Here is a 22,957-nt window from a genome sequence, read left to right as displayed (position 1 = left end):
CTGCGCATTAAATGGGAAGGACCGTTTGATGTCATCAACACCTCTTCGCACGGGGCAATCACACTCCGCGATGAATCAGGTAACATATTTAAGGTAAACGGTCAACGCCTAAAGATTTTCCTTGATCCAAATGAAAACAATTGGTTCAAGCATAAGTGAAAGATAAAATTTGCAACTAATGAAATTCTTCATGTGATTGATCGTGTATATTCATTATTCTCAGTTGAACTTGTGCTTGTGAACAACCATCCATGGTTAGGGAACCTTATACATCTAAGTAATTGCTTTATGAGAGATGATTAAAGATGAAAGGAATTCTTACAAATCTTGTTATGACTCTTGGGAATTTGTTTTTAAAATAAAACTTTTTTTTAGGCTCAATCCTCCAATTGATTTTACCTTATACCTACCAAGGCCATATGCAAGTATATCATTGATAAACCTTATTATGCATATGACTGCTTGACATTATATTGAGCTTTGTCAAATTTGTGTGACTTGTGTTAGATATCTTTCATACTCTCATGATCAAGGGGACAATTCCACTTTCATTTCCACATATAAAATTAAGCTAAGTTTCTACACTGGAAGTTGGCTTTCCACAAAAATGTCCATTTAAATAAACTCCTACATTAAACTATGCTTTCTTCTCCTAGAAAAGTTCTCGGCAAAAAGAAAATGAGAAAAGGAGGGAAAGGCATGGCTGTGAAAAAAAAAAGAGAAGAAGGAAATAAAGTTTGCTCTCAAAACATTGAGCAAAGAAAATATAGCCATGCCCCTTCCATAATCATGCCAAGAGAACCAATTGGAGAGAAAGTATGGGAAAAAGGGAGAATCATTTCTTTACTCCATCATTCGTCATGACAGAGTAATTGCATAAGCAAACATTATACCCGCACCAAAGCATCTCCCAGATAAGATAGCCGTATATTCAATGTAACATGAACATAATGTAAAGTAGGTACTCATATACTTGGAAAGTATTTCAATACCATAAAAGTATTTAGAAGAGTATTCTAATAAAAGTACAAAGCTTATAAGAGAGAAGAGAAAAGCTACTAGAGCCATACCCGAACTCTTCCGAAGGCTTCCAGACTCCTGATTTCTACTCTATTCCTATTCCACCAGCTAGATACTACTAAACTAAACTTGAGAGAAATGAGAGAGCTATTGCTTGAGGTGTGTATTGAAGTGAAGAGAGTGAACTCCTTAAATAGGTAGGTAATGATGGTTATGGCGGTTGGAAAGGTCGGTAATACCCTCCAACCGCCAAAGGAGTGAATCTCCACCGTTCCCTAAAAACCTGCATCCAGCGGCTTCACAGCAGGTTCGGCCGAACCAGGGGCCATCCCAACCAGCCCACATTTTGGCTGGTGGCCTCCTCTGGTGTTCCTCTCCGTAGACTTGTGAATTTTGGCCCAGTGTGTCGTGTCAATTCTGAGTTCTTGGCCCATTCATACATAAGACTGGTTCTCGACATCGTCCGATTGATTTATCGTCTGAGTTGATGTCGATTCTCCCCTATTTTATTGTCATTCTCTACAAAAGGTTAGTATACCTATTACTAGTGGAATATTATTGTTCTAACATATTTATGCATTGCAAGCATCACTAGTTCTCTTTTTTGGTAATATTGACGGTCGAAACTAATTGATAATGACCGTCAATAGCTGCTTCCCTCGGCGATTGTATCGTATCATATCTGTTCGTCATCGCGATCAACCATCTGTTAATACAAGAAATATTCGTCATCCGTTTGTTATTACAAAACTCTAATAATCATATATGCTAACTCTAATAATCATATATTAAAACTCTAATAATCATATATGCTAAGTCTAATAATCATATATGCTAACTCTAATAATCATATATTAAAACTCTAATAATCTTATATTAAAACTCTAATAATCATATATGGTAACTCTAAATAATCATATATTTACATTACTTTCCTGCGCAAATTCCTCCGAGGGCTAGCTACAACTTAGGCTTGAGGGACGACGACGACATCTTTTCTGCAACATGCAAAAAAAAAATATTAGTCTAAATGCAAAGGAACATATATTTTTCCACTCGTTTTCTCATTCATACACGTCTCGTTCGCGTTCGTTCACGTTTTGTTCGCGTTTGTTCGCGTTTCGTTCATGTTCGTTCGCGTTTCGTTCACGTTTTGTTCACGTTCGTTCCCGTTTGTTCGTATTCGTTCACGTTCGTTCCCATTCGTTCGCGTTCGTTCACATTCATTCACGTTCGTTCCCATTCGTTCGTGTTCGTTCACGTTTCGTTCACGTTCATTCACGTTTCATTTCGCATTCGTTCACGTTCACGTTTCGTTCCCGTTCGGCATTGACGCGGCGGCGGCGTGGCGATGTCGAGGTCGGTGTCGGCATGCAGTGGCGTGACGAGGACGAGGCGGCGGCGGCAGTGGCGGCATCGGGGTCGGCGTCGGCAGTGGTGGCGGCGTTGGCAGTGGCGTGACGACGACGACGACGAAGCGGCGGTGGTTTGGAGAGAGAGAGAGAAAGATCGAGATCGCGAGCGGCTCTCTCCCCAGAGATGCGGTGGTGGCGTCAGCGGCAGTGTCGGCGGCGACGGCGGCGACGACGACAGCGAGACGACGGCGGCGTTGGAGCGAGTGATGCCCTAGGCGGCTGCGAAGGAGATGAAGCCGAGATCGAGAAAAACTTCTAAGTGTTGGTGGAAAAGACGAGTGCCTCGGGCATATATACCCCGGGATCTTTAGTCTCGGTTGGTGAGAACAACCGGGATTAAAGATAGCTTTAGTTCCGGTTGGTGGCTACAACTGAGACTAAAACTCTTTTCCCGCTATTTTCAAATTCTTTTTTAAACCGGTTAGGGTTAAGAATCGGGACTAAAGATAATAACACTCCACATTAATTTTCATTACATATGGGTTTCTAAAATAGTAAATAATGCATTAAAATGATTTAAAGTCACAAAATTAATGACAAAACCTTTAAAATATATTGTTGTCTATAGTAAATTAAGTGGATCATACCTATAATGGGGCAATTGCAAATTTACCACTACTTTGAATCATTATTACAAAACTGCCACTAGAAAATTGCAAAAATGCCACTAGAACTGTCATTCGAGTGGTATCCTTGCAATATTCAAAAAACCGGTGGCAAATTTGCAAATGCCCCATATATAATAAGCATATGCATGATTTAAAATTGTTAAAAATTCAAATAATCATATATAACTAGCATATGCATGATTTAAAATTGTTAAAAATTCTAATAATCATATGTAAATACCACATGCATGATTTAAAATTGTTAAAGATTCTAATAATCATATATAACTAGCATATGCATGATTTAAAATTGTTAAAAATTCTAATAATCATATGTAAATACCAAATGCATGATTTAAAATTGTTAGAAATTATAATAATCATATATAAATACCACATGCATGATTTAAAATTGTTAAAAATTCTAATAATCATATATAACTAGCATATGCATGATTGAAAATTGTTAAAAAAAATCTAATAATCATATATAACTAGCATATGCATGATTGAAAATTGTTAAAAATTCTAATAATCATACATAATTAACATATGCCATACATCGGCGGTGATGGTTGACCGCACGTACTTTCTCCTCACTACTGTTCCTTCCTTGTGATCGCTGCGTAAGGGGTGTTTTCGTTTGATAGGAGGATGCTAGGGTCAATCGTCACCGTGAAGGGTTCAATGATGAGCGTGTAATTATACTAGGTTGCTTGCTTAATGAACTTAAACAATATAATGGTCTACACACACCAGATCAGTGGTAACCTGGTTACGGTCTTTGTCTTTAGTGTAACCCCTCTCCTTCTAACTTTTCCAACTCTGCAACGGATCAAAAAAAAAAGCAAGCTATAGTGGAAACAACAACAATGCTAGTGGATCAGGAAGTTGGACCAATGGATCAATTTAGGACAATCACTTGGGTCACTGAAGCATTCAAGAAGACACACATACCTGCAGGAGTTGTTTCTATGAAGAAGCGTGAGTTCAGGACACTGAAACAAAAGGATCGTATCGTGACAAAGTACCTTCATGAGTTAAACAGTCTAACTCGCTATGCTCCAGAAGAAGTGCGTACTGACGAAGAAAGGCAGGAGAAGTTCTTGGAAGGTCTGAAGGATGAGCTGTCAATTATGTTGATCTCTCATGACTATGTAGATTTTCAGGAGCTGGTTGATAAAGCAATTCGACTGGAAGATAAGAAGAACAGGATGGACAACTATAAGAGAGGAAGGATTGTTTCCCATGAGGCACAGGGTAGCAGCCAGAGGCGGCGTATCAATCCACTCCAAATTGGTGAATCTTCTTCTGCAGGTCCAGAACAGTCGCAACAATTGAATATCGGTGGTGAGATCAACTCGGAGACTAATGCAAGCAATGAGGTTAACATTGAGAAAGCTACTCAATTAGTGCCAGTTCAGCAGAACCAGTCTCAGGAAGGTAGCAATAATGGAAGGGACCAGCGGGTATGTTTGAACTGTTATGAGCCAGGTCAGTTCGTAAGAGAGTGTCCGAAGCCAAAGCGTCAACAGCCACAAGGTCAAGTCAACAACATCGTCCTCACAGGGGCAAATGCAGTGTCGGTTGCGTCTTCAAGGGATACAGCTTAGCCATCAGTTCCAAAGCAGCAGTAGTTTTCTTTAAAGCCTTTGAATAATTACCGAAGTTATGGAATAATAAGACACACTGCAGTTTACCTATACCCTCTTTCTTTCTTGCCGTTCCGAATCTCGGGACGAGATTCTTTGTAAGGGGGTAGATTTGTCACATCCTGATTTTCGTTTCAGGATTTATAAATTATTTAATAAATTATTAATAGAATTTATATTAAATGTTCATTAATTTACAAGTGAAGTTAAATGTGGGAAATAAAATTTTCTAAATATAAAGCATTGCTGAATTTAATTTTTGTTAAATTCTCCATGGTTAACTATACTCTCTGGAATTTTCTCGGATTTTTCAGAGCTCAACTCCTAATTTTAATAATACAAAGAGCAGTTCAGAAATTATTTAAATATTAAATCAATCAATAAATGATCTAGATATAATTTTGTTAAATACTTACAGTGTTCAAGTATTTTCAGGATTTTTCTTGGAATTATTAGAGCATTGGAAGTATTTCAAACAATTCAATGATCATTGGTGCTCCCTTCCGGCCCAGCCCAAAAGTCTAGTTTACCTCCCTGCGCTACAGTGTCGTCTTCCAGCTCCAGACAGAGCCGAGTGCAGCCGCCACCTCCCTCGGCATCGCAGCACCGAGGAGAAGCCCGTCCACCCCTCCGTTGCCGCCGCTCGTCGCTGGAAAATCGTCGTCGTCGTGGACCCGAACCTCGCCGCCCTTTGGAGTTCGTTGCCGGCTATCTCCTTCATTGTTCGTCGTCGCGTAATTGTTGGTAAGAATCGCCGTCGCCTTCTCTACCGCCCGGTGCCCTCCGTTTGCATTAGTGTGCCGTGGTTCGCCGGCAACCACCGCTCCTATACCGTTCACCGGTATAGTTCTTTCCCTATGGTTTTAATCAAATCTAATCTAATCATGTTTGGCCTAGCGTCGTCGTCGTCTCCGTGTGTTGTCGTCGGACCGTCGCCGTCGCCTCATCCTCTCTGGTTGCCGCCGTTCTGGTAGATGTTTGTGTAAGACTCGTGTGTGTCATCGTCGCTGTGCCGTAGCTGCTGCACGCTGCTGCCCTAGTTGTGCCGCTGCTCGCTGCATGTACCGCAGCTGCTGTTGCCCCACTACTCGCCGTCGCTTTGCCACTGCCGACCAAGCCGCGTTGCTGCCGCTGCTGCTGTTGCGTTGCCACCGCTCCTGTAACATACCTGAATTCTAGGATTAAGGAATTTCCATCAAAACTAGTTGAAAGGGAAGTTCTTCAATTTTGTAAACCAAAAATTTCCATTTTAAATAAAGGTGTAGTTGATCCAACTCTTGCATGAATAAAATTTGAGAACAAATTAAAACTTTTTCATCTTTAACCTAGGACTTGGATGCAACCCAAGTGAAAGCATGCATACTCGCATAAATCATATTTTGACTTGAGTCCTTCATATGCATTTGGATTTTTGTTTTGCATTTCATAAATAGGTCTCATGAATATAATTGCAATCTAGACAAACAACTAAACCATTAGGGCCTAGCGCTAACTAATGGAAAATAATACATAGGAACCATAATACACCTTAAAATATATCAACAAGGCCAATGTCAAGCCCCACAAAACTAATTTGGTCATCCATCTGAAGACTAGTCATGAACATGGAAGTGACCAAATAAATTATCTCATATAGGGTATATTCTATCCACTAAAAAAAAGGTATATTGTATCTTAATCATCTCTATAAGCATTCTCTTAATTTAATACTAAAGTAAACTTATGCATAGATAGGTAAGGAGCTTATGTCATGTGTAATGTAAATTGTAATTCTAACATATCAACATCGTTAATGAGAGTCCAAATATAACTTTTATAAACATTTACATGCATTTAGGAAAAGGGAAACACATATAAGACATAAGTCTTGCGAATCATCTAAAATAATTCGTGCAAGATAAAATCGTGGGAAAATTCATGTAGGCTCTACTTAACATATAAAACTCAGTGTAATTTTGGTATAATCTAATAACTAAATTTGATACCTCGAATAAATCAGTCAAAACAGTCAAATAATAGACTAATTATAATTCCTAATCGGCTAAAACCATACTTTGTCTAAAAGTGCATTTAACTTCATAAAAGTGTATAAGTAAAATAATTTATTCAAATACTAGGTCATTTATCATGAATAAAAATAATTTTTCCAGAATTTATCTTCTCTGTTTAGGTCTCCTAAAAATTCGAACTAGTTTCCAAAGAACCCATATTCCTCTAATTTCTGTGAGTAATCTATCTAAAATTTTTAAGTGCAACCAAAGAAAATAGAATCTAGGTATCTTCAACTATCATTCCAAAAATTCACACTAATTTATCCTGGCCACAAAATAAACTATGGAGTTACAAAGGAAGGGTAAGAGAATTAATCCTGAAAATTTGTCCAAAATCACTTACACCCAATTATCTACCCATCCCTCACACCCCCACCTAGCTTACACCGACCTGGACCCACCTGGCAGCCTCCTTGGCTTGCCCTTCCTCTGTGCAACATCTCTAGCCGACCAGAACTGAGAGAGAGACCGAGCCGACAGCCCTCGGGCGCGTTCGACGCGTGGCCTCGACGTGGCAGCGCCGAACGGAGGCTTCACCTCCACCCAGCTGCGTCGCCACTCTTCACCCACCATTCCAGTGCCTATCCAACCGAGGGAGGAAGCTCCAGCTCTCTCTCTCCACCTCTCTTTCGTCGCCGGCCGCCAAGAAGAGGGACATCGCCAACCGTCGTCGAGCCGTCTCCATCTCTAACTCATACTCGTTCCATTCTCACCTCACCATGCCGAACAACTTTGGTTTTGATCCCATTCCATTTCATCTTCTACAGCAGCGGGAACGCCGTCATGTCATGGTCGCTCTAGAGCGCGCTCTGTGCACCGCCGCAGCGACTTCATCGCCATTCCCGCTTATCTGGACCAAGCCGGGCCAAGCTGTCGCGCCAGCGTTTTCGCCTCGACCTCCTCTCCATTTTCCGTCAAGAATCTCGAAGGATGTGCTACGAGTGCGGAGATCGGCTACCGTCTTCTTCACCTCCGGTCGCCATCGCCATTGTCGATTCCGCCTCCTCTGGTGAGCCATTGTCCGATTCTTCGCGTATACACCATCCCTGGGACCTCACTAACCCCATGAAAACACATGCATGTCAATTCGATGAGTGGATCGAGCCGTTGCCGTCTTCCCGGAGCTCTACACCGTCGCCGGACCATCTTCTTCACCGCTGCCGCTGTCCAGACTTTCCCGCGCCTCGTTCAAGGTTCGGTGAGCACCCTTGAGCCCATAGGATTGCATTCATGCATTTCATTCACTTAGAATCGAGCACCAACTCAACATGCAGTAGCAGCCTAAGCACAGCCGCCGCTCGGACTCGCCGCTGCCGTTACTCCGATGTCCACTGACCGAGAAAAGTAGAGGAATGGAACCGCAATAGCATGATCTTAATTTTGTCTTTTGGTCGCACCCTCAAACGAGCCACCGTTTGCCGCTGGCAAGCTTGAGATCGAGCTCAGCCATGGCTTGATCTGCTTCAGCTCGAACCAGGGACCTCCTCACAAGAATTTAGGTTCATGTAGGGTCCTTTATGCAAAAGCTCATGACACACAGAACAGTCATAGGACTGCGGGTTGATTTCCTGAAACCCTAGGGGTCTTTTTGCATATTGGCCTCAGACTGACAGTGCACCCCTAGGAACAAAATCTCAAATTATAAAAGAACAGTAACTAAAACTTGTAAAATCCATATAAAATTAAATATAGCTCATTTTAAGATGATTCAAATTTCTGTGAACTCACCAAATTGGGAACTTTGATTTTATGGAATAAAAACTTGCACTCACAGTACAAATTTATCCTCTAAAATTTATCCAAGTTAAATCACACATAAAGCATGCACAAACTTATAAAATGCATACAAAATTCATTTCAACTCATTTTGGAGCAAACTCAGTTTCTACAGATCCACCAACTTATGTTCTCCTATAAAGCAAAATGAAATAGTATACATACTATACATCAAATGCCTCTAAAACTATTACCTTTAAAATGACTAGTTTTACATAAGCTGAACTTTAGAAGTTTATATAAAATTCATATTAGATCCTTTTTGAGTAAACCCAAATTCAGTAGAATCATAGAGTTGTGCACTTCAATGTTATAAAATAAAAATACATACTTACAGTATAATGAAAACCCCTAAGTATTTAAGTAAGGAATAAGCAACATGGAGCATACCTTAAATTGTAACATTTGTAGAAAATTCATCTATAGTCTAAATGAAGTGAACCAAATTTTCTATAGAACCAGCAAGTAATATACTTCAACCTAGTAGAGTGAATTATAGCACCCTCTTTACAGACCATAGCTCTGAACCTTAATTTGGTAGAATAGGTACTAAACACATAGTAGTGGTTAAACAATACATATGAAAAAGTATATATATGCATGGTAGCTCCAAATAAATCCAAATAAAACTTGTTGAACCAGTGAAGGCACAGATCCATCCCCTTCCACCAAAACTTAGTATCCTTAACTCATATAATAATCTCTAGATTGATATGTTAAGTTTCTAACATAGAACATCCCCTAGCTTGTAAAATGTGAAGTAAAGTAATTTGAACACTAAAATTTTATAAACTAAGATTAGATTAGTTAACTAAAATACTCATTTCATACATCACTAGCTATATGAGGCAAGTTCTGGACCTAAACCTCTAAAGCCATGAACCTATATAACACTATACACTTATAACACGTTATAACTTGTAAAATACATAAAGAATTCATATTAACTCTAAAAATTATGAAACCAAATGTGTTAGTCTTAGAAAACACATATCTTCACCCCAGCAAACATAAACTTGATAAGAATCACCTTACAACAGCATTTCACAATAGTAACTAAGTAAATCCTACACTATACCGACGAAACTTCTAAAATTCATAACTCCCAAATAAAATGAGATAAAATAGAAATTATTTCACCTAAATTCATTTTATACCAGTACCTATTCGCTGTGCACAAATCATGCATTTTAGAATGTTGTTGAAATGACAACTGCATACGTCGAAGGACGTGGTTACTCAACAGTGGTTGGAAGGAAACGAAGTGTATTGAATTTTGAATTTCTTCTTTTTTTTCGGGGATCCCCTCCATTACATGGCCCTACATGGCTACACTTATGAAAGGGACATTTACAGGGGTACATAATGTTATAGGGGCTCATGGGCCCCTGATGGGTCGTCTGGCGATCGCCGGCCCTGTGGCCCTTAGGCTTGATGGGCCGGAAAGGCTTCCTCGGCCCTTGCGGGGACGAACTTGCAATGGCGAAGTCGTCTTCCTTCGGCAAATAGTCTTCGCCCTGAACCCTTCGCCTGAGACGCCTTTGGCCTGGCAGGGCACTCGTACGACTCTTCGCCTCACGCCGTTCTTGCCCCATAGCCTTCGCCACGGGTTTCGGCAGATCTGGTCGAAGGGCCTCATGCCATCCGCCAACAAGCCCCTCACGGGCAAGGGTGAGATTGGAGCTTCGGCCAAGACCATACAAGCCATGTGGTATGGTATGTGGCGCCCTCTTTCGACGATGCTCCTGCCGAAACCTACATTATTCCTGCGAATGAAGTTTGTTACTTGTGCAGCTGGTGTTATTTTGCCGCGCTTCGTCTCCTGCGATTGGTGTTTATATATTTTCTTTTCTCGGGCCGAACAGAACAGTATTGGGCCTTCTCATCGTGGGCTTTTTACTGTGCCGCTCAGACGGAGGGAATTTACCGTTTCGCCTACCCTTGCGACACGTGGCGCTTTATTACTGGTGAGTAGGCGAACGGTCGCCCGGGTGAGCTATATATTCCCGCCGCTCTTTTCTTTTCACCGCCACGCTTGCCATTTTACCGCGTGCGCTCTCTTTCTCCATTTCTTTTTTCGCAGCATCTCTTGACCCCTCAAGCGTTTCGCCCATTCTCTTTCTTCGCCATTGCAAACGCACCGTTTGCCATGGCCCCTCGCAAGCCAAACCCTGCTTCGGCGAAAGGGCTGGATCCCGGCCGAGTCGATGACGACAGCACCGCCTTTTTGGGGGTTTCTCTTATGGACGACGTCGAGCTGGCGAAGCTGGTCAGCTCTGGGGCGTTGGTTGAGGGGCAGGCTTTCGCCCCAGGGAAAGCCGTGGTGCCAAAACCAACCGACAATCGGACGGTGGTGTTCGCCGTCTTTTTTGAGGCAGGGCTACGGTTTCCCTGTAACGTGTTGTTGCAGGAGATCCTTCGCCTCTTCCAGGTGGAACTTCCACAGCTGAGCCCATCGGCGCTTGTTCGGATCGCTATCTTCAACTGGGCATGCCGGACTTCCGGGTTTGGGCCTAACGCCGAGCTTTTCAGCGCCATATTCTTCGCAACCGTGAACTCGAAAACGGTGATTCCCCCTCCTTGCCTTTACAGTGCTAAACCTTGACCAAGCTGAAGCCGAAGCCCGCAAGATGATCGGCGATGTGTCTGTCGTCGAGTACAGCCAGTTGCTGACACAGCAGGCAGCTGGTCAGGCGAACCGGGTTTACAATGGCGAACTGCCTCCCTGTGCGAATCCCCACAAGACCGATGACGAAACGGGACCTTCGCGGAAACGGATGCGCGGTCAGGTAAAGCTTGCCCCTAGGAAGCGTAGGGCTCCTGCTTCGTCGGACTCTGATGCTGATGACGAGGAGGATGCCGAAGAACATAACGGTGAAGAGGAGGGTGAAGAAGAGGAGGTGGAGATCGTGGTCGAGAAGACCACGGGTGAAGCGGCCGGGAGCCGCGCTGAGACTCCTGGCTATACCCCTACTCCGAGTCCTGGCCATAACGAGACCGGGGTGGAGTCGAATAGCTCCCCCCTTCGCCAGAAAGACTTAGACGAGGCGAAGGCCCTCGTTGCATTTTCTTCGGGCACAGCGGCTAAGGGAGGTCCTGCCAAAAAGGCGGCTAAGAAGAAAGGATTCGTCGATGTCGCTCGCGTTTTTAGCGACGATGAGTCCTCTGATGGGACTCCGACTTCGCCCGCTGGACGCAGCCTGGATCTTTCGGCCGCCCCCGTTCCTCCACTCGGCGCTGCTGGAGCGGGCAGTAGTACCGCCGCTGGGGCTTCGGCTTCTGCAGAAAGAATCGTGATGGCCGCGGCGAAAGTATTCGGCAGTCCTCCGCGTTAGCCGGTTGCGTCGCCGCTGACAGAGGCAAAGGGAAAGAGAGCGGCCGTTGAGACGTCCGCTTCGGAATATTCTCTCTCGTTACCCCGCTTCGCCCCTGGCGATTTTGAGACGCGGGCCGACCTCCTTTGTCACGCCCAGAAATTCCCGAATAGAATTCCAAGCAGAATGTGCATTAAAATCCCCGTCCAGGACCGGCCGGGGTACACAAACGACAATGTTGACATTCAGATCCACGTCTTACAAACATCATAAAAGTCTTACATAAATGCAGCGGAAAAACGAAAGACGACAGGAGCTAAGCCTTGACTAGAACTGCAGCAGGAACACCACTCCACAGGCATCCTCGACGGCACGGATGAAGCCTACTCCTCAGAGAAACCTACATCTGACACATACTCGTACTCTGGGGTTGGGAAAAAATAGAGCAAGACTGAGTACTACCCACTGTACTCAGCAAGTCATACCGGAATAGGGGCATGATGCAGGGAATTATCAAAGGAGAGCTAGAGTGGTTCATTTGCATAAAGCGAGCATTTATATACAGAGGTTGAAAGAATTAAACAGTTGCAATAATTAATTAATATTGATCATCCGCTGTCCAACGCTATCCCACATTGCAACAGGCCCAACCATCCACCTATACTATCCAATTTCATTAGACTAAGCTAGGGTGAGACTAATCACAGTGAATCTGGTTGACCGCCCATAACCGCGGGCACGGCTATTCGAATAGTTTTACTCTGATCAGAGGTGTACAACTGTACCCACAAGACATAGCCCCACGACACGTTTCCGTGCGCCGACATGCCACCACGACATACCGGAAAGAGGCCGTGACAGGACCCTTCGCATAACCCCCTCTAGCCAAGCACACCACACCTCAGGTTTCACCCCCGTCCCCAGCGGGCAACGGGCAGTCCCCTCTCGTGCCTAGGTGAATCCGGAAGCGACAGAGGCCGTCGCAGGGCCCGCCCCGCTCCATCACGCCCACCCTTGCCTGGATGCGTCGACTAGAGGAAAGCTACACTACAAGCCCAGCCGTTGCCCACGCTGGCTTGTGGTAAGTACGATAAGTTCTTCTAGGACATCCCGCGAACCGGTCCTTAAATGCCATGGGTGCGACCAGCAAAACCATGCACCCACAGCCCAGCATGTGATTTATTTTAATTAACTAACACCAAAACGGTGGTATTAAACCAACCTTACCAAATGAACCTAAAGGCTATGTTTTATTGAGCTTTCCCCATTGTGTGCTAGTGGAACTAAGCATGGCTAAGCAATTCCTAGTCCAAAATCTATTCATGTTATAACCCAAGCTAACAAAGGAGCATGGTATCAAAATAGCATGGCTGTAACAATAGGTAATCATCCCGTAGTATTATTGCAAAACAAAATGCAGTATTTGAAAGAAAACATTAGGACATTTGCAATATAGGATCAACATGATCAAGTGACAAGCATGACTTGCCTTGCTTTGCTGCTGGAGGAACCTCGGCGACTATTTCGAATTACACCGGAGCGTCGGAAGAACCCAAATCTAGCGACATACAAGGCAAACATTGCAAACAGGCTATAAGACTACTGAAACAGGGAACAAAACCATTTTAAATGGATTCCACACATTTTTCTTGATTTACTGAGACTTGAATGGGCCTAAACGGAGCTCGGATGAATTAGTTATAAATTTTAGAAGATTCACTGTGTTTATTACTATAAAAGAAAAACCTTAATGAATTATTGCGCAATAAAGCCTTCCAGGGCTGACGTCAGCACAGGATGGGGCGGCGCCGACACACGGGCCCCACTGGCCAACGACTCGGGAGAGGGAGGAAAGGGGCGCCGGCACGCGGGCCCACTCGGCAGTGGCTCAGGGGGGGGCGGTTCACTGTGGACCGGGACCACGCGGGTGGTCCACCGCCGGTCCACGGGACCGACGGCCTAGATCGCCCTCGGGGCAGATCGGACGGGCGGTGGCGACCCGGCTCGGCTCAAGGCCGGCCAAGCGGCCACGGCGACGGCGCGCGCACACGCGTTGCCGGTGACGGCAACCGGCGGCGGAGGCGGCGGCGCAAAGGCGGCGCCGACGGGCGGTGGTGCTAAAGCGACGGCTAACGGGCGGCGGCGCTAAAGCGGCGGCTAGGAGGGAGAGGGAGGGGAATAGAGGGGAGAGGGCGCCTCACCGAGGGTGACCGGTGCGGAGGAAGACGATGGCGAATGGCGACGGCGAGCCACGGGATGACGACGGCAACCGGCGGACGGGATTCGGGGTGCCCCAAGGAAGGAGAAGAGAGAGATTAGAGGGAGGGAGATGAACAACGGTGACCGGCGTTCATGGCCGAAGGCGGCGGTAGAGGTTGAACTCACCGGAGCGCGAGGGAATGCGAATTCCGGTGATGAATCCCGACGGGGAAGGGGCAGACGAGATGGAGTTCGTCCTTGCGAACCCGAAGGCGACGGCGGCGCGGCGCGGCGGTGACCCTAGCGGCGGCTAGCGGCGGCCAGAGTAACAGGGCCGGCGGCGGCGAGTGGTTGCACGGTGCGGGGACGATGGAGAGCTCGGGAGAGAGAGACGGCAAAAGGACAAACGAGGAGGAGAGCTCGGGGATGGATTTTATAGGGGCGGGAAGGTCAGGAACGACCCGAGCGCGTCTGATTCCGCCGGCGACGTGGGGAAGGAGAGAGAGAAGGTGGGGAGGATTAAAAATCGAATCCCGCCCCTCTCGTGCGCGGGCGCGGCCGGGAGACGCGGGGAGAGGGGGCGGCGACGTGGCGTGGGCGCGGGCGACGCGGCGCGGGCGCGGGGAAAGCTGGGGAGGTAGGGCGCGGCGGCGGCGGTTTCGGGGGTGGTGACCGGAGTGGGCGGCGGGAGGTTGGGGGAGGACCCGACAGGTGGGCCCCACCTGTCGGCGACCCCGGGAGAGGAGGGAGGCGGGGCGGCCTGGCTGGGCCTCGGCCTGCGGCCGTCCCAGCGGGGAGGAAGGGGAGAAAAAGGAGAGAATGGGCCGGCGGCCCACTCGAAAAGAAAAGGGGGAAAAAGAAAAAGAAAAAGGAAGAAAAGGATTTTCCCTGGAATTAAAATATTGCATGCTCAATTTTAATTGATTAAAATTATTTCTAGGGCTCTGAAAATTCCACTAAAAATCCCTGTTAGTGAATTTCGACATGTAGAACTCAAGAAAAAATTCCACATGCCAGATTCGATTATTATTTGTATTACTTCCTTAGGGTTTTCTCTTGATTTGCACCGGCATTTTCTTCGGGTCATTTATAAATTAAATTTTAGGCTTGGGAGGAGAACTTCGGGGTGTGACATCCTTCCTTTTGTGGAGGGGGTAAGCAATCTTGTACTGCCCGCCAGCGCCCCGAGCTTGTTCACCGAACTGAATGAGTTCGATGAGGGGTGCTCTGCTATAAAAAGCCTGGCTGTTCGGGAACGTTTTTCCCCCTTTATTTTATTTTTGCTCTCCCTCTCTCTTCCTTTTTTTTTTATAACTGACATTTGTTCTCTTCGCCGCTCCTATTCTGGACCCAGATCCTTGCAGCTCACTGTTCAACGGAGCGAACCGTACGAGCCTGTCTTGACGGGTTCAAAAACCACCTTCGGGCCAAGGATGATGAATTAGGCCGCAAAAATTTGGAGATGGAGGCCCTTGTCAACACCCTTAAGGAGGCGAAGGCCGAAAACAAGTGGCTCCAATCGGAACTGGAGAAAGGGAAAGAAGCTGGGGCCGAAGTCGATCGCTTAAAGGCCGAACTGGAGAAAGAGAAGGCCCACACCGCCGTGCTTATAGATTACTACAACCTTACCGAGCCGAAGATGGAGGCTCTTCGGCAGGAGGTTTGCAAGGCCGAAGCAAGCACTGCGGAGGAGTCGCGGCGGTTTTCGCAGGAGATGGTGAAGACCACCGAGTCCGCGCGGACAGCGTGCCAAACGCTTCGCCTCGCCCTTACTGATATGGGCGCGAAAGTGCGCGGTGACCCCTCCGAAGATGCCTCGGTCTTCGACTTCTCCGAATGGACCCAACAGGCTGGTGGTTCGGTTTCGGACTGCGCCACCGCATACGGCGACTGCTATGCGCGTGTCACGTCCCAAAACGACCCTAAAATATATCCTTTAAATTATGCCTAGAATAATTAAAATCCGTGTGAAAGCCTCCAACAATTAAAATGTGCAAAGTTAAAAGCCAAATAAGGCTTAGAGGATTTTTGTAAATTTCCTAAAAGCCTAAAATGCGTAAATAAATTTTAGTGGAATTTTCAGAGCACAAATAATAATTATTAAGAAATAAACAAAGTTAAGATGATTTTATAAAAAGAAAAACCCTAAAAAGTCCCCCTTCCCTCCCTTGGGCCGAATTCGGCCCATCTCCCTCCCCCTCTCTCTCCTCTCCCAGCGGCCCACTCGGCCTCTCCGGGCGCGCGCGCCGCTGACGGGCGGGCCCGCCCGCCACCCTCGCTGACTGGTGGGGCCCACCCGTCATCCCCTTCCTCCCGCCGCTCCCGCCGCCTCCCCCGCGCCCTAGCGCCACCGCCACCGCGAATCCCGCCGCCTCCCGCCGTCCCCGCGCGCAATAAAGTGGGGGGAATCACTCCCCGTGATCCCCTCTCCCTTTCCCCCCATTTTTCCCTCTCTCTCTCTCGCGTTCAAACGGGCGGATTTGCCCCCGCAAATCTCGCCGGCGCCATTGATGGCGGCCGGACCTCCCGCACCGGTTTCCTTCCCCTCCGGCCGCTCTCTCCCCCTTCCAACCCTATTTAAACCCTCCCCGCGCCTCCCTCGCCCGTTTCCGCCTCTCGCCGCCCTTCTTCCTCGCCGGATTCGAGCTCGCGACGTCGCTCTCTCTCTCCACCGTCGCCGCCGAGCTCCGGTCCGCCGCCGTCGTCGCCCCGGACCGCCTCCCACCTCGACGCCGCCTCCGTCGGCTTCGTCGCATCCTCGCCGACCTCGTCCACCTCTCCGTTTCGGTCGCCGACCGCCGGAGCGCCGTCGACCCCGTCGACTCGAGCCGCGCCGCCGCCTTCCTCCGCTCCGGCTGCCTTTTTCGTCGTCGCCGTCGACCTAGGGTGAGCCGTGGACCGCCGCCTCTTTTCCCCCTTCCCTTCCCCTCTTGTTTTTCCCCCTTCCCTTCCCCTGGGGTGTTCCTGTGATTTTTGTGGAGAAGAAACACAAGACAAAGAGGATGTGCGTTGACTACAGAGCTCTCAATGAAGTTACTATCAAAAACAAGTACCCTCTTCCCCGGATTGATGATCTGTTCGATCAGCTTAAAGATGCCACTGTCTTTTCTAAAATCGATCTTCGTTCCGGATATCACCAATTGCGTATTCGTGAAGAAGATATCCCGAAGACCGCATTCACCACGCGTTATGGACTGTATGAATTCACGGTGATGTCGTTCGGTCTAACCAATGCTCCTGCCTTCTTCATGAACTTAATGAACAAAGTGTTCATGGAGTACTTGGATAAGTTTGTTGTGGTTTTCATTGACGACATTCTGGTGTACTCACAATCAGAGGAAGACCATCAACAGCATCTCCGTCTGGTGTTGGGAAAGTTGCGGGAACATCAATTGTATGCCAAGCTTAGCAAGTGTGAGTTCTGGTTGTCCGAAGTCAAATTCTTAGGGCACGTGATATCTACTAAAGGAGTTGCAGTGGACCCCGAAACAGTGACCGCCGTCACTGATTGGAAGCAACCCAAGACAGTTACTCAGGTTCGCAGCTTTTTGGGTTTGGCAGGATACTACCGGAGGTTCATCGAGAACTTCTCCAAAATCGCTCGACCCATGACACAGTTGTTGAAGAAAGAAGAAAAATTTGTGTGGAGCCCGCAATGCGAGAAGGCGTTCCAAACTCTCAAGGAAAAGCTGGTTTCCTCGCCAGTTTTAATCTTACCGGATACTCGCAAGGACTTCATGGTGTGCTGTGACGCTTCGCGCCAAGGATTAGGGTGCGTGCTCATGCAGGAAGGTCATGTGGTAGCCTATGCCTCACGCCAGCTACGGCCTCATGAAGGCAACTACCCTACCCATGATTTGGAGTTGGCCGCTGTGGTTCATGCTCTAAAAATCTGGCGGCATTATCTCATTGGGAATCGAATCGCTGCGAAATATATACCGATCATAAGAGTTTGAAATACATCTTCACCTAGTCGGATCTGAATCTTCGGCAGAGAAGATGGTTAGAACTCATCAAGGATTATGATGTGGGAATCCACTATCACCCTGGTAAGGCCAACGTGGTCGCCGACGCTCTAAGTCGAAAAAGCCGTTGCAACACTCTTGGCGTCCGTGGCATTCCACCGGAACTTCATCAACAGATGGAAGCCCTGAACCTAAGCATAGTTGGTCGTGGATTCTTGGCTACGCTAGAAGCCAAGCCTACCTTGCTCGATCAAATCCGCGAGGCTCAGAAGAATGATCCAGATATGCATGGGATCCTTAAGAATATGAAACAAGGTAAAGCCGCTGGATTCATAGAAGATGAACATGGAACCCTATGGAACGGAAATCGTGTATGCGTTCCGGACGACAAGGAACTTAAACAGCTGATACTTCAGGAAGCTCACGAAAGTCCTTATTCCATCCACCCTAGCAGTACGAAGATGTACTTAGACTTGAAAGGGAAATACTGGTGGGTTAGTATGAAGCGGGAAATTGCAGAGTTCATGGCCCTTTGTGATGTGTGCCAGCGTGTCAAGGCAGAGCATCAACGGCCGGCCATACTTCTCCAACCTCTACAAGTACCAGAATGGAAATGGGATGAAATTAGGATGGATTTCATCACCGGACTTCCAAAAACCCAAGGCGGTTATGACTCTATATGGGTAGTCGTGGACCGACTAACCAAGGTAGCTCGGTTCATTCCCGTGAAGACCACCTATGGAGGGAACAAACTAGCTGAACTCTACTTCGCTAGGATCGTGAGTCTCCATGGCGTTCCTAAGAAAATTGTATCTGATCGGGGAAGCCAGTTCACCTCTCATTTCTGGAAGAAGCTCCAAGAAGAGTTGGGTACCCGCTTAAATTTCAGCACCGCGTATCACCCGCAGACAGATGGACAGACCGAGCGTCTAAATCAGATCCTAGAAGATATGCTTCGTGCATGTGTCCTAGATTTTGGTAAGACATGGGATAAGAGTCTCCCCTACGCCGAGTTCTCCTACAATAACAGCTACCAAGCCAGCATACAGATGGCACCGTACGAAGCGTTGTATGGCCGCAAATGCCGGACACCACTATTGTGGGACCAAGTTGGGGAAAGCCAAGTGTTCGGGACCGATATCTTGAGAGAAGCTGAAGCGAAGGTGAGGACCATTCGGGAGAATTTAAAGGTGGCCCAGTCTCGGCAGAAGAGTTATGCAGACAACCGACGCCGTGACCTGGAATTCGCAGTGGATGACTTTGTGTATCTCCGGGTCACGCCGTTGCGAGGCGTACACCGGTTTCAGACGAAAGCGAAGCTCGCACCTCGGTTTGTGGGTCCTTTCCGTATCATTGCTCGACGCGGAGAAGTCGCTTACCAGTTGGAGCTGCCCGCCTCCTTGGGCAACGTGCATGATGTGTTCTATGTGTCGCAACTCAAGAAATGTCTTCGAGTGCCGTCCGAGCAGGCCGACTCAGAGCAGATTAAAGTTCGCGAAGATAAATTTTAGTGAAATTTTCAGAACACAAATAATAATTATTAAGAAATAAACAAAGTTAAGATGATTTTATAAAAAGAAAAACCCTAAAAAGTCCCCCTTCCCTCCCTTGGGCCGAATTCGGCCCATCTCCCTCCCCCTCTCTCTCCTCTCCCCGCGGCCCACTCGGCCTCTCCGGGCGCGCGCGCCGCTGACGGGCAGGCCCGCCCGCCACCCTCGCTGACGGGTGGGGCCCACCCGTCATCCTCTTCCTCCCGCCACTCCTGCCACCTCCCCCGCGCCCTAGCGCCACCGCCACCGCGAATCCCGCCGCCTCCCGCCGTCCCCGCGTGCAATAAAGTGGGGGGAATCACTCCCCGTGATCCCCTCTCCCTTTCCCCCCATTTTTCCCTCTCTCTCTCTCGCGTTCAAACGGGCGGATTTGCCCCCGCAAATCTCGCCGGCGCCATTGATGGCGGCCGGACCTCCCGCGCCGGTTTCCTTCCCCTCTGGCCGCTCTCTCCCCCTTCCAACCCTATTTAAACCCTCCCCGCACCTCCCTCGCCCTTTTCCGCCTCTCGCCGCCCTTCCTCCTCGCCGGATTCAAGCTCGCGACGTCTCTCTCTCTCCATAGTGGATAATAACCCTACATCCAGTTTTTTTTCTTTTTCCCCTTTTTCCCCCTCTTTTTTTTTGTTTGTTTGCCGAAAGGCTTATATAGTGCCGAAAGGCTTACATGACTATGTACATTTTTACAAGTTGGCGATTTGGGCGCCACCCATTCTAGGCATAGAAGCGCTTGAGAGAGGCGGCGTTCCAGGAATGGTCGAACTCCTCGCCTGCTAGTGTCGCTAGGCGAAAAGATCCCATCCTGGACTTGCGTTTGATGAGGTACGGTCCTTCCCACTTTGATTCAAGCTTGCCAACCGCTACTGGATTCGCCTTCTTCCTTAAGACAAGATGACCAGGCATCAGCTCTGTGGGTCGAACTTTTTTGCCGAAGTGCTTGTGGCGTACTTGTGCATGTGCTCGAGTGCTTCGACCCTTACCCCTTCCAAGAGTTCGAGCGGTACTTCGCGCCCCTCTTCGCTGTCACGCCCGGAATTTCTATCCAAAATTCCAAATGCTTACATGTGTGTGAACCCTCGTCCAGGAATCAGCCGAGGCACTCAATAACAAATTGATAATAGAGTACAATTATTACTCTAATTAATAAGCGAATAAAATGTCATTACAGAGGTAGATAGTTCCTCTCAATCAATAAATATCTAAGCAGCGGACAAATAAGATAAACGGCGCAGACGACTCCACTCCACAGGCAGCTTGACCAGGGCTACACCTAATCCTCCACACCATCAGCATCACTGTAGAACTCCTCCTCTGATGAATGATTGCAAGGTGAGTATAAGACATACTCAGCAAGCCACGCAGCAAATATGCAAGTGCACAGGATAACAAAGGATGGCATAGTAGGGTTTCATTTGCAAAAGCAGCATTTAGCAAACATTTGAGAATTATAAAACAGTAAAGTAATTAATCATCAATTTTAATCAACACTAAACAGCACACCCATGCTGCTCAGGCCCAACCATCCTGAACAACCATACCCGGCTGTACAGATCTATCTCCAAACCAGGAATATACCATTCCAAACCAGGAGCTAAACAAATTATTACCAGTTATAGCATCTTTTATTATGGTGAGAAGTGTGAAACTAATCACGAAAGACATTGTTAGACCCGCCCATAACCACGGGCATGGCTATTCGAATAGTTTTACTCTGGCTAGAGGTGTACCACTGTACCCACAAGACACAGCCCCACAACATGTCACCATGTGCCTCAATACCACCACGGTACCTCGGAAAGGAGCTGTGACAGTACCCCTCGCACAACACAATCCACCACAGTGCACCGTTCCTGGATCATAATCACCCCCTTATAAACAAGGCATGGACTCCCCAGCGACCCCCGTGGGCTTATCTCCGCCACTTCTCAGTCTGGTGCTCCGCAATGAACCATGCTATACAAAAGGTAAAGCCATTGCCCACGCTGGCTTGTGGTTGGCACGGTTAATGTTTCACAACCGAAACTCGTGAACCGGTCCTTAATTGTCATGAGCACGACCATCAAAACCATGTGCTCACAACCCACCATTATCAGGTTTTAGTTGGCAAATTAATTAATTAACCAATCACGATTGACCATCGTGAGCTATCATTAAGCCATCATTAAATAATAGTGAATTATAAGTTATCCCAATAGTGTACTAATGTTTCTAAGCATGGCTAAGCAATCATATCTAATATCTAGCTGAACCAATATATAAAGCCCAACTAGTCAAGTTATAATAACCCAAGGTATCAAGGAATAAAGTAATCAAGAACAAAAGGGCTATAACAAATAATAGGTTAATTCCACCCAATGACATTCGAAAATAAATGCAATAGTTGAATAGAAACAATAGCTTTAAACGGGATCAACATGCTCAAAGGGTTGTTTGGGATCTGTGTGACTTGCCTTGCTGGCCTTGGAACTCTTCAAATTCTTCTCCTATGAAAACGGACTCTTCGGAAACGTTGGAATCTAAACAGAAAGGAGCAAAACACCAAAACAGCACATAAACAAGCATGAACAGTACATGTGGAAATTTTTAACATGTAGATCTCAATTTTAGAAAAATTTAGACTTGAACCAACTAAATCCGAGCTAAGATGAATTAGTTATGAATTTTCAAAAATTAAATCGGTTTAAAACACTTATATAGATTTTAATTGAATTATGACGCAATAATGAATTATTTTTGAAAAGGAAAAGGGAATTATTGCGTCAGCGGCTAGGGTTCGCGGTGAACCCGGTGCACGGCGGCGACTCACGGAAACGAACGGCCGAGATCGATTCATCCAAAACGGACGGCCAAGATCCATCGGTCCACGACCGGGCCACGGGAAACGACGACGATGACGTCAGCAGTGACGTCACCACCGGCGGCGGCTCGGGCGCGCAAGCTCGCCGGCGAACGACGGCGCGACGACACGAACGGAGGACACCAACACGTAGAGGGCGACGCGGCGAACTCACCGGTGACCAAAACAACGGCGGAAGATCAACGGACGGCGACGGCGTCGAGGAAGAAGCGGCGGCGACCTTCGACTTGACGACGGCAACGGTGTTCCGGCGGCCTACGGCGACGACGGAGGGGCGGACGAGGTCGGCGATGACTTGGCGATCACGACGGTGGCCTTCCCAAGCGACGACGACGACCGGAGCGGCGGCGGCGCACGGCTGGACGAACGGCGGCGACGGCGGCGCTAGGCTACACGGCGCTAGGGCTCTACCGGCGACGAGAGGCGAAGGCGAGGGTGGCGGCAGGTAGCGGCGGGCTTGGGGGTCCTTTTAAAGGGGCAAGGAGGCGGCGGCGAAGGCCCACGGCGACCGGCGACGCGAAGGAAATTCTAAGGTTCGGAGGAGAGAGATCGA

At 47.5% G+C, this 22,957-nt stretch overlaps 1 long non-coding RNA gene across 1 annotated transcript in view; it reads left to right on the top strand.

The window, feature by feature from the left end:
* Positions 1–7,310: 7,310 nt before the first annotated feature.
* LOC136355979 (uncharacterized) overlaps positions 7,311–22,957 on the top strand; it is a 35,073-nt gene continuing 19,426 nt past the window's right edge. The window contains exons 1-2 of the long non-coding RNA XR_010740591.1: positions 7,311–7,423; positions 7,514–7,939. This is a non-coding gene — a long non-coding RNA (uncharacterized lncRNA). The remainder of the gene's footprint in view (positions 7,424–7,513; positions 7,940–22,957) is intronic.

This window comes from Oryza sativa, chromosome 4, assembly GCF_034140825.1.
Source record: "Oryza sativa Japonica Group chromosome 4, ASM3414082v1".
NCBI lineage: Eukaryota > Viridiplantae > Streptophyta > Magnoliopsida > Poales > Poaceae > Oryza > Oryza sativa.
The sequence above is the reverse complement of the archived record's forward strand: the minus strand, read 5'-3'. Positions and strand labels throughout refer to the sequence as shown.